Below are 19,586 nucleotides of genomic sequence, written 5' to 3' on the forward strand. Positions count from 1 at the left end.
GGCCAGGTTCAGGAACGTGGCCTCTATTTTCTCAATGAGTGGGTTTTAAGCAGGAGGATCAGAAGGAACTCGGCCCAGGTCACCGGCTCACCAGCTGACCAGTCGAATAGCCAGACCAAGGACTTCCCACTCCTGGCCTGGAAGAAGCAGCAATATCTGGGGGATTCCGTTATTTCTCCTAAAAATGGCCTGCTGTTTTACCACCATCGTACTTGTGCCCAGTGCGGCCAAAGCATTTGGAGGTGTGGTACCATTTACGTATGCTGGGAAGTGCAGGTGACTTGGTTATTTTATTCACTGACACAGATATAGCCACGTCCGCAGGAGGTGAATCATTCTCCGTTTTCCAGATTAATCATTGACATGATTACCTCTGAACACTCGTTCATAACATATCAGCTGTGGGTGTCCAAAGCCATGGACTTGTGAACATTTTTATTTTTCATATCGTCATCAGGGAAATCAACTTTTGGCAGCCATCACTTGGGTCAATTTTGAACACTTTCATCACCCCAGAAAGAAACCCCATGCCCGTCAGCAGTTACCCCACAGTACCCCGAATCCTCCAGCCCCAGGCAACTCCTAATCTATTTTCTCTTTCTTTGGATTTGACTGTTCTGGACATTTCACATAAGTGGAATTATACAACATTTGATCCTTTGTGTCTGGCTTCTTTCACTTAGCTTGATGTTTTCGAGGTTCATGTGTGGCCTTTGTCAAATAATATTCCATTGTATGGCTATACCACGTTTTGTTTATCCACTCATCCTGTTGATGAACTTTTGGATTGTTTCCGCTTTGGGGCTGTTATGAATAATGCTGCTCCGAACATTCACTGACAAGATTTTGTATGGCCATGTGTTTTCATTTCTCTTGGGTAGATTCCTATGAGTGGAATTGCTAGATCACATGGTAACCTTTGATTGTAGCCATCCTATGGGTGTGGCGTGCTGTCTACTTGGGGTTTTGATTTGCATTTCTTTGAGGACCACTGATGTTGAGCATCTTTTCATGTGCTAATTGGCCATTTGTCACACAAATTTTGAAATTGTTTTATTTAATTGAAATATATATTGGAATAAGTATCCTTGAATAAATGCTTAAAATATTTCAACATAAGCAGAAGTACACTCTTTTCCCCTACATCATTGGTTTTATTTTATTTTTTAAAGATCTAATTAGCCCTAGCTGATTTGGCTCAGTGGATAGAGCGTCTGCCTGCAGACTGAAGGGTCCCGGGTTCGATTCCGGTCAAGGGCACATGCCCGGGTTGCGGGCTCGATCCCCAGTGTGGGGCATGCAAGAGGCAGCCAATCAATAATTCTCTCTCATCATTGATGTTTCTGTCTGTCTTTCCCTCTCCCTTCCTCTCTGAAATCAATAAAAATATATTAAAAAAAGATCTAATTACCTTTATTAAGCGATTCATGAATTGGGCAGCATCCCATCCAACACTGGAAGGGCATCCTCTCATTGATTTTTAAATGATATTTAGTGTACATATTAACTTGATTAAATGGATCATTTCACCCAGATGACTATTAGAAATTGTAAGATTGAAATCATTATTTATTTTGTTCACTCAGAAATCTTGTAGAAATAAGGTAAGGGTTTTTAATGTCCCAAATGCAACGTAAAAGTAGGCCCTTTTCATATCTTAACCTCTCAATGTGTACCACGTGAGGATATAATATTGAATACTTGGGATTTTATTTTATTTTATTTAAATGTATTTTTATTGATTTTCAGAGAGGAAGGGAGAGGAAGAGAGAGAGAAACATCCATGATGAGAGAGAATCATTGATCAGCTGCCTCCTGCATGCCCCCCACTGGGGATCGAGCCCGCAACCCAGGAATGCGCCCCGACCGGAATCAAACCCGGGACCCTTCAGTCGCAGGCCGATGCTCCATCCAATGAGCCAAACTAGTTAGGGCAAGTACTTGGGATTAAAAAAAAAAAATTCTTGTAAGGCCTTCCTTTTTTCTGGCCCTAATTGTAGTAATAGGCCGCTCGGCATCCTTTCTACCACCTTCCACATTGACGTTTCTATTTCTAATTCCAGAGTTTTAAAAGTAAAAATCTCGCGTGAGAGACAAAGCGCCCACATTGCCCCAGGCAGAGGAGCCAGTGTTACACGGATTGGAACCAACCCGTAACCCGAGTCACACACCGCTGCTATTCCCGGAACAGGGGCCTCGGGAAGGGCGCCTTCTGCGGCCGCCACTGATTCACACCCAGCACCTTCCTACCCGGCTGTGACCGGGAAGATGGGGAGCGGGGCGCCGGGGCGTTCTAAGTACAGTCATGACAGTCACTCCTAAAGCGGGTGAATTACTCTTCGGTACTTAGGTCACCTGGGACATCCCGTGCTCCGTCGCATGTACAGGAAATGGAATATTCTTAGGTGACTCTTCTTGTGCACTATGAGCTCTTAGAGGGCTAGAATTTTGGGCAAGTGTTTTCTCCATGTGGACTGACAACTGGCTGCCAGGGTACTTCTTGAATGAATGAATGAATGAATGAACAAATGAATGAGTGAAGGATGGCAGGAGCAGACACTGATTGCCAACTCAGATAGCCGTGTTTTGCCAGGCTTTCCTCTTTCTTAACAGAATTCGATTATATTCCACTCTTGGCAGCATGTGAGGGTGGGAGGAGGGTGGGAGGCAGCAGGCAGGTGTTGTTGATTGGTCCAGGCCCAGCGCAGTGGTCCCACTCCCCCTGCCGTGGTTTTGACAGGAGCCATTGCGATTAGGACACGTCTGCTTCAGTCTCCCGAGGAAGGTTCTCCTCGGGGGTAAGAGGGAGGCATGTGAAGAGACTACCCCTCCTCTTTCCTTGGACATTGTCGTGTCTGCAGGTGACGCTGTGTCTGCTGCCTGAGCATGTCACTTCCTCCTTTACTCCTCCCCACACCTGCCCGTTGCCCAGGTTGGGGGTGGTGTGGCACCTTTGAGCTCTCCTGGTAACTGAACATGGGGGGAACCCTTAAGGTGACCCTGTCCTCTGTCCTACCTGATGCAAGGATGTCCCCAAACATCCAGTGTGTCTTTGCCTCTCATTTTTTTTTTTTTTTTGGCCATTTTTGTTGAGCTAACCTTCAACTCCAGTATCTGGTGAAGTGACTTACGTGCATTGAAATGAGTCCATTTGACTCAGCCGTTTTATATCTAGTAGCCTATTCTCTGCTTTCAAAACACACACCCCCGTTACCTGTGGTCCAGGGATATTCGCTGTAGTATATGCAAAAGATTGAAGCCGGTCTAACTCCCCACTGCTAGGCTACTGGTTCAGTTACGGTTTGTCCGTTCACTGGATTACTGTGCCTCTGCAGAAGTCCAAGAGACATCTGTGTAGACATTGATAAGGAATCATCCAAGATACACTGCTAAACGAGAAAAGCGAAGTGCAGGACTGTGTGTATAGTGTGCTAATTAAAGAAACGTGGATCTACCCTATGTCACCAGAAGTTAAGATCATAAGACACACTATTGCTTTATGTATCGCTAAGAAGGAAAAAAACGCTACAGAGGAGTTGTAAGGTACCAGTGGCTGTAAGAGACACCTCACTTTCAGAGATTTGAAAAATGTGCATCTTAGGAGAGTTACTCTAACAACTGCCCTTTTGTGCTATGATTTAAAAAAAAAATGTGGATCCAGGCGTGTGTATACATATACATACACATACACACACATGCACATGCACATATACACATGCATGTATATATGAAATGTAAGTAGGTTTTAGGCTTCAGGAAGTTTCACATGTGCTTCTGTTTATGTATAGATTTTGAGGTCCCCACCCTCACTCGCCACCCCAGGATGGGAACTGAGTTTCTTAAAAAGCTTTATACTTGTCTTGACTGGCTGGCTCTCTGGAGGTCCTGATGAATTCTAACCAAATTTTGAATCTAGTGGCTTGGTAACAATCGTGTGCCTCTCAGCGGGGCTGGCTCTTAAGTTGGTTTTTCATCTTTCCTTTTGTGGACATTTTCCTACAAGAATATATGTGACAGGTCATGTATAATTTTCTTGGATACTTATGTTTTATTTAAAAATTATTCAACTCAGACATATCTTATGGGAAAAATTTCAAAGTGAATGATAATATCTGCTCCTTCTACTTCACAGTTCTGTGAGGAATGAATGAGATGTAATTTACATAAAAGTGACATATACTTAGTATGGATAATATAGGTAATGTAATATCTAAAAGCATGAAGGGACAGTATAACATGCCTATAGCAGCGAATGAGAAAGCCCTCGATGGATGTTAATCACTTTTTTTCTGCATAAGAAATGCCCATACCTAATTTAAAATATTCTCTTCTGGTTGCGTTGATGCCAGAGAACCATGTCATTAAGACTGACATCGCCCTGGCCGGTTTGGCTCAGTGGATAGAGCTTCGATCTGCGGACTGAAGGGTTCCAGGTTCGATTCCGGTCAAGGGCATGTACCTTGGTTTCGGGCACATCCCCGGTGGGGGGTGTGCAGGAGGCAGCTGATCGATGTTTCTAACTCTCTATCCCTCTCCCTTCCTCTCTGTAAAAAATCAATAAAACATATTTTTTTTTAAAAAAAGACTGACATCTTGACAATATTGAGTCTTCCTATCCATGAACATGGAATGTCTCTTCATAGAGGGTTTTAAAGAAATCCCATGAGCAATGAGCAGAACATAGAAAAACCACACCCATATGGAGCTTCATTTCTACTTGGGGAAGATGGACACCAAACAAACGAGAAAATTACAGAATATTAGGAGGAATCATTTCTAAGATGCCGAGTGTTGGGAAAGGCATGCAGTTTTAAACAGGGTGGTCAGGAAAGGGCTTGCTGAGGGGTTGATATGTCTGTAACATCGCGGGGAGGGGGGGAAATGAGAGGAAAGGTCATGAGGATCCCTGGGGAGGGGATTCCCAGGAGAGGGAACAAGTACAGAGACCCAAAGTTTTGAAAAACCGAGGAGGCCAGTGTTTAATCCCTTCTTTTGAAATATTTGCTTACATATTGAATAGGCCATGAACTCCATGAGGATGAAATAAATATTGTTTTGGGTGCGCTCACAACAATAATGGGCAACCAGAGGCGCATGCTTCAGTGTTTGCTGTCCCTTTGCCTTGGCCGCATTGAGGATTCGGATGGCATGGTAACCCGGGGAGCCGGTGACCGCCTGTTCCCAGCGTGGCTGCTCTCAGCCATCTCATGGTTTCGAGTTACAGCCCGTCATGGGGAAAACAGCCCTAATCTTCACATGGAACGCTCAGACCGTGTTTGTCAGGTGCATTTTGCACACCCGAGGGGATCTTATCGGCTTCGTTTCAGGGCTACACAACAAAGCGGCTTTCCGAGGGATTTAATGACTTGTGCAAACAGAGCCTGTGAAAACGAGGGTCATAGGCTTCAGGCCTTTAAGTGGGCCAAAAGTTTGTTTTTAAAGAACAAAACAAAAACTCTTTATTACGGTATAATTTTAGATTTACCCAAAAGTTGCAAAGAGAATACAGAGTTCCCATGTACCCTTGACCCAGCTTCCCCTCATGTTAACGTCATACGTGACCATTGACCCTTACGTGATGGGTTTGTGGGTACTTACCCCCGCAGATTACACACGCACTCATGAACACACACGCACACGCACACGCACACCGCGTGAGAGAGGCAGGTCTGTTATCTGTTGGTCCTTCGGTAACTCATCACACGCATCGACCCCGGGCTCAGAATGGACGCTGGCCATGGCAAAAGCGGGCATGGAGCTACTTTGAAGCTCAAGTTCTAAAGCCGGAGATATGGGGAGGACAATCAGCTGTCTGGAAGGCTCCAGTGTCATGTGAACTCGGTGCCACTTGAACTTTATTTAGTAGAAGATTGGCCTGCGATACTTAATATAGACTTCCCAGCCATCATGTGAGAATTCCATTCTGCTCGAGTACAGAGACAAGGGAATTGGGGAGGGTTCGCGTCTGCTTCCCGGGATGCTAAATCACCGGACTTCCTTCCCGTCTAATTTCTGAAGCAGGTGCCCAACAGTGCCCACCCATGTGTTCATTGACGAATCGGGAGCCGCAGGGCCACCCAGCCGTGCGTTTGCCTGGATGTTGACTTGATGCGGTAGTACTTTCTCTGGAAGCGGTCCACGCTGCTTCGGAAGGGGACATTCGAGCCCAACGGTGACAGCCGTCGGCACTCACTCTGGGGCTTAGCAGGGAACCCACACCCTTCTAGGATGCTGCTGACGCCATGGCTCCAGGACACCAGCTGTCTCCCAGGAGGCTGGGGCCAGCTGCTCTTGGCCAGGGCTGCCCAGCTGTGGGAGACAGGGATGTTGAAGTTGTAAGTGGGTGTCATTGGCCGAGAGGCGGCTCAGGTGTCTGCAGCAGGAAAAGCCTACAGTGGACAAGGTTTTGACCTTGGGCAAAGTCACTCATCTTCTGATAGATCCACTTTCCTGTGGATGGATGGAATTTTCCAAAAGCAGGAGTAGAATTCCAGTTATTTATGTGGAATACTCTTGGAGGACTGTGGGTACACGGAAGGGCTTCCCTCTTAGTGCAAACACAGGACTTGAATTCCTTTTGACTAAGGATCGATTAAAATATTTTTTTCAATATTTTTTTTTTCTACAAAGGCCAATTTCAGAAAAATCAAGCTTTTACTCACCTGTTCAAAAATTCCCATTATGCTTTTAGTATTTAAAAATGTATACACTTGTCCCAGAGACTAATTTTTTTAACCTTTCAGAAGCTACAAACCCGGCTTCAATTCAGTACATGATGCGGCCATACCTCGGAAGGAGCTCTGTGTTTGAGTCATAACGCTTCTGAGGCTTGCTTGTTTGGGTCTTTTTCTGTTCAGACGTCCACATACGCTACCTGTTTGTGAAATACCGGTTGTGTCAATGCCATCTGTATGCCTTAAAACAAGGTATTTTGTTATCGAGAAAGAACAAAGCAGTGCCAGGTCTCTAACAAAGACTGGTCAGTCCTCTGCAAAATATAATTTTCATCGGCGAAGGTTCCATTTCATTGGGAAACAGTGCCAGACAGTCCCTCTCTCTGCCCAGCTGGACTTTCCTGGGACCTCCTCTGGGGAGTCAGTTTGTTTTCCTGAGGGGTGTGCTGGGTCCTGTCACCTGTCACTCTCTCCAGCCCCCTTGGGCCATGGGTGACATCACCCTTGTGTTTTAGATGTGGAAGACAAACCGCCAAGTGTAAGAAACCCAACCCAAGTCACATGAGCAGTGAAGTCAGAATCCCAGGCCCGACTTTCCATTCTCAAATCCAGCGCCCCTCCTCCTAGACCGGGGCTTCAGCACGTGACTCTGCCCCACCACCTGTTGTTGTAAATAAAGTTTTATTGAAACGCAGCCACATCCATTTGCTCACCTATCGTCTATGGCGGCTTTCCCCTTACGGAGCCCAGGTTGAATGGTTGCCATAGAGACCGGATTGCCCTCAGAGCCTGAAAGGTTTCCGGTCCCACCCTGTGTGTGCAGAGCAGCAGGGTTTGTGTTACCAGCTCTTTCTTGCAGGCCAGCCTGTGTGACGGAGTCCTTGCTCCTTTGAAAATGTGTGAACCATGCAGGGCAGGGGAGCAGGGCTGTGCCTTTTTGTCTAAGGCGCCCGAGACCGGCTGGCCACGCCCCGGGCCACACATTCCTGCCACACGCCCGTGGAGAGCTGGGATCTCTCTCTGTCCCCCCTGGAATCAGGGCTGGCCTTGTGACTTATTTTTACCAATAGATTGTAGCAGAGGTGACACTGTGCAAGTCTCAAGACCGAGTCTGAGGTGGGGTGGGGTTGGGGAGAGTAGAGGGATTGAGAGAGAGAAAGAGAGAGAGGGAGAGGGAGAGGAAACTCATGGGCAACAGTTTGGTGATTGCCGGAGTGGAGGGGATGGGTGGAGGTGGAAGAGGGCACAGAGGGAATAAATGATAGAAAAAAATAAAATTTAAAATTTAAAAGAAAAAGATTGAGTATAAATCTTTGCCCTTTCTGCCTCGTACTGTGAACGCCACCCCTTGGGGTCCAGCCGTCACCTGAGAAGCCTGAGGACCCCAATGGAAAGAGTATGTTTCCACCGGAGAGAGAGGGTCCCGTCTTCCAGCCACCGCTGCCAGGCGCTAGACGTGTGAGGGGACCCGTGTGAGATGCGCCAGCCCTTGCTAACCTTCATGGGAGACCCCGAGTGGGAACAGCAGGACCACCCAGCTGAGCCTCTGCCACCCTCCATAGAATCGTGAGCTAGTAAATCATGATTGTTTTTGGCAGCTGTGTCTCCGATTGGTTTGATGGGTAACAGTAGATGCCTCCCAGAGCAAGGTGAGATGGAGCCAATGTCACTCGCGCCTTCTGGATTGCCCAGGCCTGACACATCCCCAAAACGTCAGGGCCGGGCGGACCTGGGCGTGTGAAGCGGATATTTGAACCTGCTGAGATCCCCAAAGGTCATTCCTAAGAACCCTTAGAAATATTCTCAAAAAAAAAAATATTCTCAACTAGGACTCGGGGAGCTACCTTGTGATTCTAGACTAGTAAGAATAGGCTGCGCATTGCTTTATTATGAAGTTTTCATGGAAAAGCAAGCGAATGGTAAACATGGAAAGCAGCTTACAGAATGTTTCCTAAAATAGCGAAGTGAAAATATTTGTGCTGGCTTCTTCTTGGAAGCGAGGAGCTTTTCTGAAGATGATTTATGAACAGTTCTGCCTCAGAATACGAAGCGTATGTGTTCCGTGAGTTAAGTGGCTATGCCTCTGCCCGCCCTCCCCCCCGCCCCCCAATCGTTAGGGTGGGTAAAAGGCTGTCCAATTGCATGTGGCTTGATTTCCCGTCAGGGGTCAGAGAATGTGGGGGTGCTGGCACGGGTTCTAAAACACGTGCCTTTCTGCAGGCCTGAATCGGGGTGCTTGTTTGTGCTGCACATTCCTGATCCCCCCCACCCCCCCACCCCCCGGCCATGCAGCTGTCTCCTGTGCAAGCCCGGGGTTTCCCTTAACTCACGGAGTGTCTTGCCATGAGCTCTGCATCCCGGGGAACGTGGGCCACGGGGGATCCTTTGCGTCCTGGATAGAGGCCAAGCTCTCCTCAGCCTGGGGTGCGAGGCCAGGGCCGGCGTGGTGTACCGTTACACAGGCTCCAGTGTGAGAGGTACCCCTGGAGCGTGGGAGGGAGAGGCCTGCCTCCGCCCCTGGCTCTCCAGCTTCTCCCCTTGAATCTTAAGTTTCACCCACATGGAACCTTTTTAGGGTTTCCTTGCTCCTTCTGCCGAAAACGCCCTCCCTGCCCTTCCCACTGAGCACGCAAACAAACCCAAACCCCTGTTCTACAAACACCTGCTTGTGAACAGCAACAGTATATTTACACACCGCGGCCCAAATAATTTTAAAATTGGGTGCACCCATACCACTGCCATGAACAAACCTATTAAATAATATTCAAGATTTACTCTTTGCAGTTCTTTTTTCTTTCTTTAGAATATATCTCCTTGCGTGTGTGCGGAGTATGGTGTACAGGGGAGGCTTTGTTGCCTTCTATTCCTCTTCCCAGGGTAATGTTACTAGTCTGCCCAGTGATGATGCCGATTTCTTCCTGTTTACATGCAGCGTTAGAGTCCCCACCTTCATGGATGCAGTTGAATTCCTAGATTATGTAAAACGCTAACACGATTCAAAGTCCAAAGTGTAGAAGAAGGTGTAGCCAGAGATGGCTCATTACCATCTTAGTTCTCTCAACCTTTTTCTACCTACCTGCAAAGGTAATCCATTTCCAGTTATTTGTTCATCCCACGTGTTTTATAAAACGAAACAGCTACTTATGTGTGAATATTTTATTCCCCCTTCTTTCTTATACAAAAAGCAGTAATCTTTTTATGCCTTTTTTGTTTTCATTTAGTCGTATATTATGGAGACTGTTCTATAATCAGTTTAGGGGATCTCTTTTTTTTTTTTAACATACTTTTATTGATTTCAGAGAAGAAGGGAGAGAGAGAGAATAGAAACATCAAAGATGAGAGAGAATCATTGATCGGCTGCCTCCTGCATGCCCCACACGGGGGATCGAGCCTGCAACCTGGGCATGTGCCCTTGACCGGAATCGAACCTGGGACCCTTCAGTGCGCAGGCCACGCTCTATCCACTGAGCCAATCCGGCTAGGGCGGGAGATCTTCATATATATGTTAATTGCAGTGTAATATTCCATTGTTTGGTTGAACAAACTCCTGTATATAAATACGTCAGCTGCTTCTAATAATTTACTCTTATAAGTCATGTCATGTTGAATAACTTGGTGTGATTTTTTTTTCAGTGTTTTCCATGTTTCTTGTTCAGTTTATTTCTGAGTGTTTCGCTCTCACATATGGAATTTTGTCTTCTAACTGGCTGTTGTTCATGGTTTTGAAAGCCGTTGATTGTTGTGTTAATAAATCCTGCTACTTTATGAGTTCTTGGTTGTCTGAGTTAGTTTTGAGGTCATTTCTCGTGGTTTTCCAGGCATGTGATCATATCAGCAGAGATCTTTTGCTTCTTTTCCCATTCTGCTGATTGCTTTCTTTTATCTAATTGTTTCCACTGGGGAACCCCCCTAACACATTGTTAGTGGAGAGAGTGGGTGCCTAACCTTACTGAGGGTGCTGCTGGGGTTTCCCTGTGGGCTGAGATGTTAGGCTTTCGGACTCTGTGGTCTGAGTATTTTCGTTGAGGCAGCATCCATCCATCCCTGTTTCATGGAGTGTTTATATTAGAAGTAGGTTGTTTAATTTTATTGAAGGTTCTTAGTATTTCTTTGGCAATGATTACGATTTTCTCCTGAGATCTAGTAATATGTTGGATTATATTCATGGATTCTAACATGTTTTTACATTTCTCCAATAGGTCCCATGATGTGGGTTTTCTTCTTTAATATGGCAGTTGATTTGTTTTGCTCATGTTATATTAAGATTTTTTTTGTTGATATTCATGAGTGAGATTAGTCCTTATGTTTTACCTAGTTTAGGTGTCAGTGTTATATTTGCTTCATAAAAAGAAATGGATTTTTATTTTTATTTCCTGCACTCCGGAACCATTTATTGTCATTGGGATGATCAGGTCTTTGAAGGTCTAATAGAAGTCCTCTGTGAAATTCTAATAAAGTTGAATAGTGGCATTTGATGGAGAAGACTAATTATGTGAAACTTTAAGGATTAAAAAATTTTTTTTTCACCACAGGTTATATGTTCACAATTATAAGTATAAAATAATACACTAACCAGACATTTATCTAACACCCATGTCATTTCCAGAGATTCCTTTTAACTGGAATTTTGCAAAATGACATTGGTATAAAAAAGGTGGGGCCTGCCAAGATTGGAATCATTCGGTATTCGTTGAAGCAAAGCTACTCTAGAGCTTTGCCTTTTCCCCGATATAATGTGCTCATAAAGGCCAGGCATACAACACACAGGGATGGGACCAGCTACCTGGGTGTCAGGTACTAGGGAGCAGTGGGGACTGTGGCAAATTGGAGGGCAGCTGCCTCCACGCTGCTGACCGAGTGTGACATCTCAGCAACATCTCAGGAATGGGAGCCTGCCGTTGCCAGATCTCCAACGTTGACAGCTCCACATTTTTTTTTTTTATGTGAAAGCTTTCTGACTTTTAAGATTGTCAGTTAATTCCAAAGTTAAAAACATGCTGTAGGCCAAACATAACAGAGTCTGAAAAATCTGACCCCGTCCGCTCTCTGGAGGCTGTGCAGGTGGTGCAGTTTGGAAGCTGTGAGCAAGCTGTCTCGGTTGGCTCTGCTGTCCCACTTTCTGTCGTGAAGAGGAAGCTGTGAGGTGCGTTAGACCCACCGAGGCCGTGGGGAGAGACACTGCGTGCTCTGTCCTGGAACGGGGAGGGGCAGGCAACGAGGCAGCCCAGCTCGGGAAGCTGTGTGTGTGTGTGTGTGTGTGTGTGTGTGTGTGTGTGTGTGTGTGTGTGTGTGGAGGGGAAGGCAACGAGGCAGCCCAGCTCAGGAAGCCGTGTGTGTGTGTGTGTGTGTGTGTGTGTGTGTGTGTGTGTGTACTGATCCCCCCAGCAAGGCCCCGGCAGTGTAGAAGTGGTGCCCGGGGGGTGACTCAGTCCTCTGCCCTCCACCGTCCAGTTCCCAGGTGGCGTGTTTCCCCCTTCTTGTCCAGCCTCGTTATCGTCTCTGTGCCTTGTGCTCGTCACGGCCCGCTCATCCCGAGGAGATCTTGCCATCTGCGAAACTATGTGGCCGAAGGCCCAGCTGTCAATATTTACCCGGTGTGTACATGGCTGTGTTGACCGGTTCCCTAGTAACGGCCCTGTTCATCTCAGCGAGGAAGACTCATCGAGTGCCTGTTTCTGGGGGAAAAGGGCTCCCTTCCGCCCGCGGTGGCTCTGGTCTCTGACCTCATGGCTTCCTAAGATATTTGGAGACTTTTGGCTTCTACCCTCCATACCACACATTCCGAATTATTTGTGCTGCTTCTTAAGTCATCCTGAGGGCTGCTTCGGATTACTTAACGCGGATGATAAAAATGGAGCCATGGTTTCCCATTCCCTTCGTCCCTCCCCCCAGACGCCTGCCTTAGTGCTTTGTAAAAGAGTCTCTCTTTTTGCCCTCTAGCTGGTTTAAGCCCAGAGTCTGATTTTTAATGTGGACCTAGTGAAACCGACTGTCTTCTTGGGGGCTTATTGCGAACGAATAAAGTCAGGAGTCGGGCTCTTTATTTCCGCACGTGCCGGAAGTAGGAGTCGTTAGCTGAAGGAACTTTTATGTGGGCCAGTCTGTCTAGAGAATTACAATTGCCGGGGCTTGGTTTACGGATCGCGGTCAGGCACAGCTTATGGGAAAGAACAATCCAGGTAGCCACGTAGCTCTGTCCGAGCTGAGGATGTTTCTTCTCGCCCGACACTGCAGTGAAGTCAGGGTGCAGCGGCCACTCCTGTCACCACAGCTGTGGGATCTGTTTCCAACAACACACGGGCCCCGTGGTGCCGTGCCCACCGAGACGCCGACCTGGAAATAGAAGTGAAGCTTTACTCAGGACGACCATCACAAACAGAAGGTCCTGCCCTCCCTCCTGTGATGTTTAGATGAGGCTCATTTCTCTCTTGCGAGCTCTCCAGTTTTCCAGGCTGATTTCAGAGGGTGACCCCGGTTCTGTCACTCAGGAGGCCCCTCACACAGTTCCTTCTCCTTTTCCCAAATGACAGAGGGCGCGGTGCAAATCCGTGGTTCCTGCGGTCCCCACCGTTGTGACTGAGCGATCGTGTAGTTGTCATTCAGACCGAGGTGGCTTGGTGACACTAGGTAGGCTAGGCCCGTGGTCGGCAAACTGCGGCTCGCGAGCCACATGCGGCCCTTTGGCCCCTTGAGTGTGGCTCTTCCACAAAATACCACGGCCTGGGCGAGTCTATTTTGAAGAAGTGGCGTTAGAAGAAGTTTAAGTTTAAAAAATTTGGCTCTCCAAAGAAATTTCAATCGTTGTACTGTTGATATTTGGCTCTGTTGACTAATGAGTTTGCCGACCACTGGGCTAGGGCATCAAGGGGGAGTCATTTAATTCATTCGACCCCGAGGACAGAACAGGGAACAAAATATGCAGAAACGATGAGTGTGTTAGTCAGTGGCTGCCCACTGAAGCATGGGATATGAACCGAGTGCGTTTGAACTTTCTCTATAGCCCGATTAGAGGAAAATGCCTGTTCAAATAGGGTTCCCATTTCCCCAACAGATTAATTCCCACTAAGGGGCGTTTTCTCAGAGGCCGGAGCGAAGCCGCTGTTCACTGAGCATTCGCTAAGTGCTCCGAGCGCGTTTTCCTCTCCGTACATGACCTCCTTTCAGCCTTGGGTCCGGCAGCCCTGCGCTCGTGGGCGCGGTTATCACGTCCCCATTTTATAGAGGAGAGCGTCGAGGCTCACAGAGGTTGTGAACTACCTTGCCCAGCATCACACAGTGACTAATGGTGACGGTGCCTGTCTGTGCCCAGAGGGTTGAGCTCGGAGGGGCAGGGCTTTCTCTAGGGAATGCATGCGTGCCTGTGTGGCCGTGCTGAGGAAATGTGCTCGGATCCAGGCTGTTGGACCGTGTGGGCGGGGTAGGATGGCGCAGTGGTCTTGCACTCACCCGGCCGTCCAGAGGGAGGGCTGGACTGTCGCCCTGGAGGACAGCCAGGGACCTAATACGGAGGGTAACGGCACTGTTAGCTGTCGTTCTTTTTATTTTATTTTTAAAAAATGTTTTGTTGTTAATCCTCACCCAAGGATATTCTTTCCATTGACTTCTAGAGAGAGTGAAAGGGAGGGAGGGAGGGAGAGAAGAGAAAGAGGGGGGGTAAGGGACAACATTGATTGCTTGCCTCCTGCATGTGCCCCCACTGGAGCCGGAGATGGAACCTGCAACCCAGGTATATACCCTTGATCGACAATCGAACCCACTACCCTTCGGTGTGCAGGCTGACGCTCTAACCACCGAGCAACCCTGGCCGGGCTGGAGTCATGATTTTCCAGAGGCTGACTCCTCCCAGGGAGTGAGTGCAGTAAAAGCCAGGCCCTACCGAGGGGTCAGGGCAGAGAGCTACTCTTCGTCCCCCCACCTCCCGGCCCCCCCTTCTATCCTCACCCCACATTCCCTGGCCCCTTTCTCTTCGGTTATTATATTACCTTTATCCTAGAGCGTGACAGCTCAGCAGCCACTGGCCTGCGTGTGGGGAGGGCGGGCCAGGCCTCACTGCCTCCCCCCGGCTCTCAGCTGTCTTTCTCCCCATTTCTCGCTCCCCAGAGACCCCGTGGGCTCTCCAAAGCGCTGACACATGCAGTGTGGGCCCAGGGCTTCCTAAGTCAGGACATCTGGCTTTTCTCAGGGGAAGCTTTTCTCTTCCAGCTGCAGCTTCCAGCCGGCTTCGCAGAGATTTCCAACAGGCCGCCCTCAGGGACGAGGCGTGAGGTCACCGCTCTTGCCAGCGTCTCTGGCCCTGGCCAGCCCCCCGATTTCCTCCCGGGGTCCTGGGAATGTGAAGAGAGCTCCGCCCAGGTTCTGGTTGGGGTGTGAAGTGGGGCAGGGGACGTACAGGTACAGCCGGGATGAAGCTGAGATCGGCCTCCATCCTGCCTGCTCCTGCCAGGCCGGCCTCACCCTCCGGGGGTGGGGAAGTGTCCAAAGGCTTTGTCCTGAGTTGGTGTGGGCGCACACAGCAAGCCCACAACCTGGCACGCTGCCGTCTCTACGCTGGCCTGGGGACGCCGGGTCTCAGGACCCACAGCCTGGCTTTGAGTGTCTGGCCCAGCGCTTGGGGTCTCTCAGGTGCCACCTGTCTGTGCTGGGCCAGCTGGTCGCACTGGACTCGCTTTGGGCTGGAAGGTTCCGCTGGGGACGCAGGAGGAGCGGCAGGCTGTGCGGGAGGCCGTGCAGCTCAGCCCCCAGCCTGGGCTCTGGCGGGAGAGGGCGCTCTTCCAGGCGGTTAGGAACCTGCCGCCGCCAGCTGGGGCGGTTACGTAAGGCCGTGGGAGCTGCCGCCTCTTTATTCTCTCTCCTTCCTCCGAGAGGCAGGGATGGGCTTGCAGAAGGTAGCGCCTGTGGCAGCAGGATTATTTTGGGGAACTGGGAATTTGGTCACATGACTGCAGTGTTCATTCATGAGATCTGATGGAGGGAATGGACTTGGCATTCACTGGGGCCAGGGTGTGGGGGTGGGCTTGCGTCTGCCCTCAGCAAGGTTTAGAAAAGGGAAGGCTGAGTCCTGGGAGTAGGAGTCATTTTTCTCTCATTGCCTTAAGTCATGGATATTTTCTTTGAGTGATTCTTTTTAAAAATATATATATTTTATTGATTTTTTACAGAGAGGAAGGGAGAGGGATAGAGAGTTAGAAACATCGATGAGAGAGAAACATCGATGAGCTGCCTCCTGCACACCTCCTACTGGGGATGTGCCCACAACCAAGGTACATGCCCTTGACCGGAATTGAACCTGGGACCTTTCAGTCCACAGGCCGACGCTCTATCCACTGAGCCAAACAGGTTAGGGCTCTTTGAGTGATTCTTGATTAAAAAACAAACAAACAAACAAACCAACAAACAAAAAAAACCAAAACTATTAGGAGGATTCACTTTCTTCAGAGCCAGAAAATGGTATAGCCTTAAAAATGGCATTTATTGCCGAAACCGGTTTGGCTCAGTGGATAGAGCGTCGGCCTGCGGACTGAAAGGTCCCGGGTTCGATTCCGGTCAAGGGCATGTACCTTGGTTGTGGGCACATCCCCAGTAGGGGGTGTGCAGGAAGCACCTGATCGATGTTTCTCTCTCATTGATGTTTCTAGCTCTCTATCCCTCTCCCTTCCTCTCTGTAAAAATTCAATAAAATATATTTTAAAAAAAAAATGGCATTTATTGCTGAAACCGGTTTGGCTCAGTGGATAGAGCGTCGGCCTGCGGACTGAAAGGTCCCAGGTTCGATTCCGGTCAAGGGCATGTACATTGGTTGTGGGCACATCCCCGGTAGGGGGTGTGCAGGAGGCAGCTGGTTGATGTTTCTCTCTCATCGATGTTTCTAGCTCTCTATCCCTCTCCCTTCCTCTCTGTAAAAAATCAATAAAATATATATATTTTTAAAAAGGCATTTATTGCCTGGCCAGTTGTTCAGTGGTTAGAGCATCAGCCCGTGGACTGACGGGTCCCAGGTTCGATTGTGGTGAAGGGCACATACCTCAGTTGCAGGCTTGATCCCCAGCTCTGGGGCGCGTGCAGAAGGCAACCAATTGCAATTGATGTGTCTCTCTCACATCGATGGTTCTCTCTGCCTCTCCCCCTCTCTAAAAATCGATGGAGAAATATCCTCAGATGAAGATTAATAGAAAAAAAGGGCCCTTTTTTTGGTGTGTGTACATGTTGCACATGTGTGCATGTCTGTGTGCACATGCATGTGTGGGGGGTATGTGTGTGGGAGGGCATGAAGGTGTGGAAAGGGATAGCAAGGGAGGAAAGGCATGCATGACCGGCCCACGAGTGCAGTCCCCACTCCACGCCTTAAGTCATTCTGGTGGGAACCGGGACGGCATCTGCCTGCCGGGTCCCGCCGTCCTGCCTCTCCTCTCCGAGGGCCCTCCGAGCTCTCCCAGGAGTTCACAGAGGCCTGACAGTCCTCCTGGAGACCATCCGGCACCTCCCTCCCTGTGCCTTGGTCACCCCAGTGTGGCTCTCCCTTGCCGGCCGTAGTGGCTGCTACCGGCTCCTCCACATCCTCCTCCCGTTCTGCGTGCCCTCTCCCGAGGTGCGCCTTCCCTGTGCAGCAGGCGTGAACGTCGTCTGAGTAAATGAGAGATGCTCCCCAGTCCCGCTTCCGTCATGATCGGAGATAACATTTTGAGCCCGTCACCTAACCTGTGCTCACCCTGCCTCCCCAAGCCAGGGGCGTCCTACCCAGCTCTGGCGTGGACTTGCTTTCCTGGGACACATGAGCTGTGGCGGCGACCTTGATCTTTCTCCCACCTGGCGCCGCCCGCAGACCTGCAGCTCATCCCCCGCTCGCCCGCCGCTGCCCGCCTCTGCCGCGCTATTTCCCACCACGCAGCCACTTGCCCTGTTATTTCGGGAGCTGGCCGGGACTGCGGGGACTGCCCGGAAGGTCAGATGAGGTAGGAGAGCGATAAGACGGACGAGGAGGAGCAGACCTGCAGGGCCGCCCCTCAGGTGCCCGTCTGCCCCCGCAGGGCCCTGGAGGTCGGACCCCAGCTTGAGGCCGGCTGGGTGTGCGTGTTCTCCCAGGGACCCGCGTGGTCCCTTGGGGTCTTTGCATTGAGTTCCTTTGCCCCTGTTATGGCAAGCTGGCCGTTTTGAGAGGCAGTGGGCAGATGTAGGAGAATGGTCAGTGGTCAAGGGCTCCGTGGAATGTCTGATTCGCCGCTAGACTGTATCTTTTTTTATCCTCACCTGAGGACATTTTTTTATTAATTTGAGAGAGAAGAAGAGGGAGAGAGAGGTGAGAAACATCTTTCAAAAAATATTTTTAAATTGACTTTTAGAGAGAGAGGAAGGGAGAGGGACAGAGAGAAACACTGATCAGTTGCTTCCTGTATGCTCCCTCCCTGACTGGGGATTACACCTGCAACCTAGGTATGTGCTCTGACCAGGAATCGAACCCACAACCTTTAGTGTATGGGGCAACGCTCCAACCAACTGAGCCACAGCGGCCAGGACTAGGCTGTGTGAAGCATCTGTAAGTAGAATGTGACTCACAGAGAGAGCAGCATCCATTCAAACCTAGGTTCACGTCCTGGGCCAGTTCTTTCATCTCCCCGGGCCTCTGCTCTCCTGTGAGAAGCAGACAGTGATAGTATTTATAGGTGGTGAACCCTAAATGAGGTCACGCGTGTACACGCAGGCCGCAGCGGGCTCAGGCACGTAGCTAGAGGATGGCAAGAAAAAGAACCGCCTGGCCAGAGAGCGGGAACCCCCAGCACTGGTCTTACCTGAGTCAAGGCCCTTGGTGAGCAGTGCCTCAAGCGAGCATCCAGGTCCCCGAGTGCTTCTCATGATTCCAAGTGGCTCCTTTCCCTTGGGGCCCACCCACAACCTGCAGTGGCCTGGGGTTGTTCCTAAGATAATGTGTTGAAAACGTTCTCCCAGTGTATGTTCTGGTGCTGAATGCTCATGGTCCTTAGAGCAAGTCTCAGTAGTTTTTCTTTTTTTGTAAATATACATATAATTTTATTGATTTTGGAGAGGAAGGGAGAGGGAGAGAGAATTAGAAACATCAATGATGAGAATCATTGATCGGCTGCCTCCTGCACGCCCCCTACTGGGGATGGAGCCCGCAGCCCGGGCATGTGCCCTTGACCGGAATAGAACCTGGAACCCTTCAGTCCGCAGGCTGATGCTCTATCCACTGAGCCAAACCAGCCAGGGCGAGCCTCAGTAGTTTCGATTCATCTCAGGCCTGCTTCCTAGGCCTGGCAGGCCATCTGCGTTCATCATGTCCGCTTCAGCGAGCAACTTGACAACCAGGCGGCGGGACCCGCATTTTATAGAAGAGAGACATCTTGGAACCTGACCAGGGGCTGCCGTCAGTAGGTGGTGGCTGAGCTGGGACTCAGCCCAGGCCGGCCCAGCGTTGGATCGAAATAGTCACTGCTGGGGCAGAAAGGGGCTGGGGGGCTGTGGGCTGCCCTGGGCTGCCCTCTCACGGGGTTTGGGGTGACTCGGGGACTCCTGAAGCATACTGTGTCTGCAGAACCAAAGGCCACTGGTGGTGAGGGGCGGGGCAAACTTCTGAGGCCCTTCGCTCACGATTCCTGTCCCCTGGTTAATCAGTTAAGCATTACTCTAGGGACGGCTACAAGGGACTTAAGATGGAATCAAGCTTATTGATTATGTGACTTGAAGATGGGGGATGATCCGGGATTACCTGAGTATAAGCAGATGAGGCCTTAAAAGCAGACAAGGAAGGCAGAAGAGGTGGCTAGACAGCTGTGGCAGGAGGGAAGGTAGGTTCCAAGTGTGAGAAGGATGCGAGGCACCGTTGCTCCGAGATGTGGGGGCACAAGCAGGGACTGGAGAGAGGCCCCTAAGAGCTCAGGGAAAGTGTGGGAAGGAACATGG

This window comes from Cnephaeus nilssonii (genome assembly GCF_951640355.1).
Source record: "Cnephaeus nilssonii genome assembly, chromosome: 17".
In the NCBI taxonomy this organism is placed as follows: domain Eukaryota; kingdom Metazoa; phylum Chordata; class Mammalia; order Chiroptera; family Vespertilionidae; genus Cnephaeus; species Cnephaeus nilssonii.